This window comes from Sipha flava, unplaced genomic scaffold (genome assembly GCF_003268045.1).
Source record: "Sipha flava isolate LNK unplaced genomic scaffold, YSA_version1 222_pilon_pilon, whole genome shotgun sequence".
NCBI classification, from domain to species: Eukaryota; Metazoa; Arthropoda; class Insecta; order Hemiptera; family Aphididae; genus Sipha; species Sipha flava.
In genome coordinates this window covers 45,932-53,094 of record NW_020272853.1, presented here as the reverse complement: position 1 = coordinate 53,094, position 7,163 = coordinate 45,932, and the positions used below count along the sequence as shown (strand labels likewise).

General features: G+C 32.1%; 1 protein-coding gene across 2 annotated transcripts in view; it reads left to right on the top strand.

Moving 5' to 3' along the window:
- The window catches only part of LOC112683215 (leucine-rich repeats and immunoglobulin-like domains protein 2), a 109,689-nt gene that overhangs the window by 59,568 nt on the left and 42,958 nt on the right, over window positions 1-7,163 (top strand). Inside the window, exon 1 of one of the 2 annotated variants that reach the window (XM_025554128.1) lies at window positions 2,724-3,322. The exons of the other annotated variant lie outside the window; for it this stretch is intronic. The gene's annotated coding sequence lies outside the window, so the exon portion shown is untranslated. Of the gene's footprint in view, window positions 1-2,723; window positions 3,323-7,163 lie in introns of those variants that run through there. 2 annotated transcript variants of the gene reach the window in all.

Below are 7,163 nucleotides of genomic sequence, written 5' to 3'. Positions count from 1 at the left end.
GGGGATGACCTCGGCGGAGTTAGCGTGAAATTGGAATCGCAAACTCCGCCGCGATCACTCCCATAGCGATTTTAGTAATCTTCAATTATGTAATTATGAAGCAAATATTTTTGTATAATTTTAATCTTTTTTACATCGGATAGTTTTGATAAACTTTTAATGATCTAGGTTAAATTAAAATATTAAATTTTATATGAAAATGACAAATTTATGCTGATTATCTTTTCCAAAACAATCCATTATATAATGTATAACTATAAAACATTAAATCGTCGTGGGGATGACATCGGCGGAGTTAGCGTGAAATTGGAATCGCAAACTCCGCCGCGATCACTCCCATAGCGATTTTATTTGTCTACAGAAAGATAGTTTTGGTGCAAATCAATCCTGTGGTTGTTTTTAATCACATATAACCATAACGCATATATATATATTTAATATTTAGGAATTGAATAATGTATACTTGTGTTAGCAGTTATAATATATGTTAATACATTCATTCATGGTTTTTTTGGTATTATAATTTGTTTGTCATAAAATAGGTTTTTCTATGTTCTTTTAATGTTTTAATATTTTTATTTTTAGTATTGATATCTGTGGTTTTGAAAGTTTGATTTATTGATAATGTTATATATTTTTTTATATATTTTATATGTAAGATTTGTTTACACACTGTTTTTAATGAATTCAAATTTTATTAATATTACATTATCATTATTAATTATTTTAATATTTTTGCTTTTTTCAATGATCCTTATATTTGTATATCATTAAGAAAATGTAAAGAAAGATTAAAAACTTCTTTTATTCCATAGAGTATACACTTCGGATTACTTTCTACGTTATATTACAAAGTACAATCTTAACGAATAATAGTATAGGATTATTTTGGAATCATATTTGCTCTATCGTTTTCTTTTTATTATATATAAATATAAATATTGATTTTCTCAAAGCTTATTAGTTCAATCATCCGGTTGTATGATGTATAGTATATCAATAATTATTATCAAAATACATTTGTTTTGAAATCGACTTCACTTGTAGTTTGTTTATTGTAACCGTTCATATTGAAATGGTCGTTAGGACAAAATAATTTGTCGCTTGGGTCTCGCTGTACGAATTGGGATATATTAGCAATGTATAATCGGTTGTTATGACAAATTATTTGGGATATTCAAGAGAACGTTTATGTACAGGTTTTCTATAAAAATGGAAAAATTTGATATAACTCTCACAGGAGTAAAAACAAAAAATTGTTTTCCTTAATTTTGTTATTTTTAACAGAATCTAAATTATATATTATCATAGTCTATTGATCAACAATACTATCATGTCTTACGGTGTCGTAATTAGGGTTTGGAGAAACCGGTGGTTACCAACGGCACAGAAAAATAATGGGGTGGATTTGATTTAAATTAAAATTAGATTTTTTTGTATAAAATACGTGTTATAATAAAATTTAACAAGGACGCCACGGAGAAAAGCTACGGCACATATCTTGAAATGAATGACCATATGTTGGTGCATGTAAATATTGTTGGTGTATATCCCAGAAATCTATTGCTATCATTCTATTTTTTGTATAATCACCTAACATCTAATTTAATTTAAATATTATTATAAACATAAAATAAATATATTGTCAGCTAATGCATACATACACATACGCATTCACACACCACCTTCACGAAATGCTGGCCAGATTAAATGGAATAAAATAATTGAATAAAACGCTCCTACAAGTCATGAAGTGGGTTCGTTCTACTGTCATCGATGTGGAGGACGGAACACTGCCCGATGTACGAGTGAAGTAATCGGTCATTCTTTTATTTTTTTTTGCATTTATAAATATTTTTTGTTATCTTAAATTAAAAGGTTTTAAATATAATTATAAAAGGTGTTCATTTTTAATAATTTTTCTACTTTACGCACTTGTGCGAGTATATGACAATGTTGGTACATTTACAAAAAGTGTATTAAAATTATATTGTATTCTAAACCTCAATGCAGTGCTAGATCATATTCTTTGTCACTTAATGATGTATTCGTCCGGGCCAGTTATAAGGTTTTTCTTTACGTGCTTGTTTGACGATTATAGCGTCCAACAACCGACAAATACTTCGTTTTGTGTTGCTATACGTCAAGCCTTTGTGTGGCATATACGACATATTGTAGCTATACAGTTTAGAGAAAACAATTATGAAAAATATGATTGTAACTTGTTATTATCGTACGAGGTCCTTGAATAATGTATAAGTCTACTAATGAACACTGCCTCTGGGACTTTAATGTATTAAGTATTATGTATTTAAGAACATAATATTAAGGAACGACATTCATAATAATGTATTCTCTGTTTTCTATAAAAATTAAGGTGAACGCGTAAATTAATATTTTTACTTCAATAAGAGTTATTTCAAATGTTTTTTCGTTTCCACGGTACATTCTGTACCGTACACATTCACGTTAATGCGGGAGTACGTGACGAGAACGTGACCCTCGGACGGCAGGGACAACGCGAGAGTATAGGGAATATGCGCCTAAACGGAAACAAGATTAGGCCTCGCGTGTATGAGAAGGTTAGGGAGAGGAGGCATTGTCATCATCCGATACATACACCACAGGAAATGTGTCGTTAACTCGTTCGGCGTTGTCGGTACCGCCACCACCCGCCGTCACACCACGACTTATCTGTTCCTGGCCGCGGATCCGACGCGACGGTACACACACCTCACACGTAACACACGCGCCTCACACACCCGTCGTCGACGTCTCGCTCCCGTCACCCCTTCCCCTCAAAATCCAAAGCATATCGATTGTCCTCATTGCTGAGCGCCGTCCATCGATCACGCGCACCCTGTAGGGTACCCCGTGCGAAAAATCCAAAGCGGCCGACAACTTCGCGGCACTCTCTTCCGTCGATCTTGCGAACGCGGATCGAAACTCTCGACTTTCCCCTCACTCCGACGTCGTTGTCGTCGTCCGCTTGCCGCTGCCCGAGAAAATCGACCGTGCGCGCACATGACGTCCTCGCCGATTCGTCACCGTTGCGGTCGCGCGTGACGCTCGAAAACGCGCGCGAACATGGACATTACTGCAGTTGTCGGTCCGGTCGTCGCCCACCGCCATCGCCGTATCCGTCGTGAGCAGCACTATCACCACCGCCCCCACCACCAGCACCAACACCACCGCCACCAATTCTTCCACCACTACCGTCACCAACACCACAAACACCACCGTCAACACCACCATCGCCACCGCCAACGCCAACGCCAACACCTTCGCAATCGTCGTGCGACCGTCGAGATCAGCCACGCAAGTGAGTGCGAGAACCGATCGACATGACATGCCACCCCCAAACGCTGCACACGGTCGCTCTTGCATAAACGGTGCTTATCAAACATTTTCGGACTTATAATTTAACGTGAAATTTTTCATCTTCCTCTAGGGTTTTTGAAGAGTTGAATTTTTTTTTTCCATCGAAATCGTTAAAACAACGGAGAATTGTTTTTCTTAACTGAAGGACCACCATATCGTATCGAAAATTCTTGTAACATTTTAACGCCTTATCATCAATTTTATAATTTATTCGGCGAGAACGGTTAACGATTTATTGTACAACAGTAGAGGCCCGATCCCGTTTCCGATAAATATCCGTCGTTGTTTTTTTTTAAGTTTTATTCCGAATGTTAGTCTCTCCAAAGCCAATTTTTTTTTCATCCCAACCGGGTCCGACAGCCGTCGTACTACGCGTAAATACCTATATCCGTAAGCTGAGCTCATACCGGATGGAATACAACCTTTGGGCTTTGTTTTTTCTTTTTTTATGACGAAAATATACATAGGTATATTGAACCTCGGTCGTCGATAACAGTAATGAATTATTCATAAAGCGCAGGGACGATTTTACACTGCAGCATTTATCGATTTACACGATTCCCTGCACAAAGTCATGCCACGTACACTCGGAACAATAACGCGACGCGTTAATAATTTCGCGTTTATCTCGACCCGTGCTGTAATGCAACGATGCGCGGAAATTCCATGGGTTTTTCACGGATTATTTTATCAAAAGAACTTAGGAATTTCTAAAAACTACACATACTGAATACTTTTTGTATGCAGTACAGCACGATTATCTGTTTTCAGTTATTATAACGTGACCAAAATAGAAATCTAACGGTGGGGAACAATGTCAGGACAAATTTTTCGATGAAATTATGTACACGTTGTATTATATAATATATTGTTCATTTATTTCCATTAAACCTGTGCACATTTTTCACAATTTGAATTGTTCGTGTTTTTATGATACTAACAAAAAATATTAAAACCCATTCGAGCAAGAAAAAAAAAATTTAATTATAAATACTCAATTTAACGACATCGCTATACGTGTACTCGTATACAAAGGGTACGATTTGTTTTCATCCGAAACCTTATAGAGCTCAACTTAAAGACGTTCGATTCAATTTAGTTAGACCGTGCGGATAAAGGTATTTAAATGATATGAATAATACGTGCGTGTATGCTGTTGATCTAATATAATAAGCATTTCTAGTTATATATATATATATATATATATATTTTTTTTTATTTATTAAACACCACCTTCATAAGATTGAAAGGAAGGGATTATCCATCGTAGTTTATCATTGAGTGTGTGGTTCTACTGAATTGAGCAAATTATTTAAAAACTCATAAATTTCAATCTCGTTTTTATGATTTTTTAGATTGATATTTTTATATTTTTATGTTTTAAATTCAAACGCAAGTTTAAGACTTAAGTCACGAAAAGTGCCTCAGTATCCTTATGGCTTTATATTATAGTCCTTTTGATATATATAATTAGAAGTATAATTACTCAGGTATATTACATTGTAGGACAATATATAAGAAAATAGAACGGGATGAAATGAGAACGAAAGAGTCGTGATGAATACATAATTTTATGGGATTAGACGGAATTATAAATGAGCGCATAAGTGGCAGTGTGGGTGTTTCTACTTGTTACTGATAAAACGAGAACAAATTGGTTGTTGGGAATTTATGAAATTTGTCGAAAAGAGAAATAAATTCTAAAAAGAATACGAGAGGAGTAGTAATTTGAGGGTTCTATAGTACTTTCCCTCTACAGATATACATAATTAATTAATTACGTCACAGTGCTCGTTTCATTCAATAAAAACAATCGTTTAAGATACGAAATGCATGTGATGTATTTTATCTGCTTTGAAATGGAACAGTAAAGAAATAATCCAACAGCTCGAGACCTATGGCGAAATAAGATATTGCAGTACTTTAGAGTTGTCTTGACAAATCGACTTGTATATATAACAGTCAAATAGCCAGAGAGGGAAACTAAAATTATTCAAGAATCCCTCGTTGATCACACGCATTATACAATTTTAGATATCAAATGTATACAAAATAATCTATAGTATTATGATTAAGTATACAAGTTTCCAATGCCGTGGGGATGACCGCGGTGGAGTTGGCGTGAAATTAAAATCGCTAACTCCACCGCGGTCAGCCCCATAGTGATTTTAGTCGTCTACAAAAAGATAGTAATGATGCAAATCATTCCTAAGGTTGTTGTCTTATTGAAGCATACATAACGATAAGGCATATATATATATATATATAGGAATTGAATAATGTATACTCGTGTAAGCAGCTAAAATATATGTTAATATATTTATTTAATGTTTATTTGGTATGATAGTTTGGTTAGCTTAATTAAGGTGATTTTTATGTTATTTAAATGTTATCTTATTTTTAATTTTAGTATTGATACCAGTAGTTTTGAAAAACTAATGTATTAAGTAGGTGTTGTGTTCCCCAAGTATTTCTTTCATAGTTGATGAATGTTTGTGGATAGTTCTTGTACAAGTGAATAGTGGACCATCCGGTACTATGTGTTTTATTGTAAGAGGTTCGGTGTGATATTTGTATCCTTAAATATTATAATATTATATTAGCGACAGTGATGAAGATATTGTATATCACTACCATGTAATGCGTGTCAGAAGAATAATAATATATGAAAACGATTACTTAAATATTTGGACAGTTTTTGGTCCATCTTTACTTTTACCTGTCACCATGGTGTATAGTCCCATGCATGAGAAGAATTTATCGTATTTTAATTAAACAACCGCTTTTCCCCAAAGAAACAAAGAAAGAATATATCATTACTGAAGTAAATATAAGGTGTAAGCAGATACATATCAAAATAAAAATATAATATTATATATATTATATCTGCACATGAATAAATAATGAAATATTCATGTGGCTATAAAAATACAATCCCAACACTATAATTACATAATAAATGAATGATGATATTATAGATAAAAATAACTTTACACGGGTAAAAAATTCTAATAAAAAAAAGTTAGAGGCGTGAACGTAGAATTTCCTTCCATGTCAAAAGGTATAAAAAAAATATATTTTTATAATATAGTAAATATTATTTATTTTAAAAGAAATATTGTATCATAATATCTAAAACAAATAAATGTTATTGTTTTAATATAAAATGTTTATAATAATGACCATTATGTTTTTTATTTGTTATAATATGATTCAATAAAATAATAATTCTCATAAATATAATATGATAACAATCAACTAATTAAATACTAACTAAATAATAGAACTAACTACGATAAGCCATATTAACTATGTAAATGTTTGTAAACGAGAATAGCTTATTAAAAATCAAAGCTAAAGAGAAATATTAGTTTATAATAAATTAAGACCGTTATTAAATTTTTCTAAATTCAAACATAGATTTTAGCTATGAAATTATTAGTCTATTCACTCTAAATATATCTTTAAAATGTGTAAATTTAGAGGTTTAATGATATTTTTATAAATTAAAGATGATATTAAAAATTATAGTAAATTTAATAAATATCGAGTAGGAAATAATGTAAAATGTGTTTTTTTTAATATTTACTGTTTTATAATCTTAATTTTGAACTAATGAACCATTGACAATATACTTTTACAAAATAATCTAATGTATTTTTAGATATATATATATATTTTTTTTAACTTAACATTCATAGTTGACCTAATTTATTTTTGTTTTATTCCAATACATACCATCTCTGTGTAAATTATCAATACATATATAATTTTTAATTTAT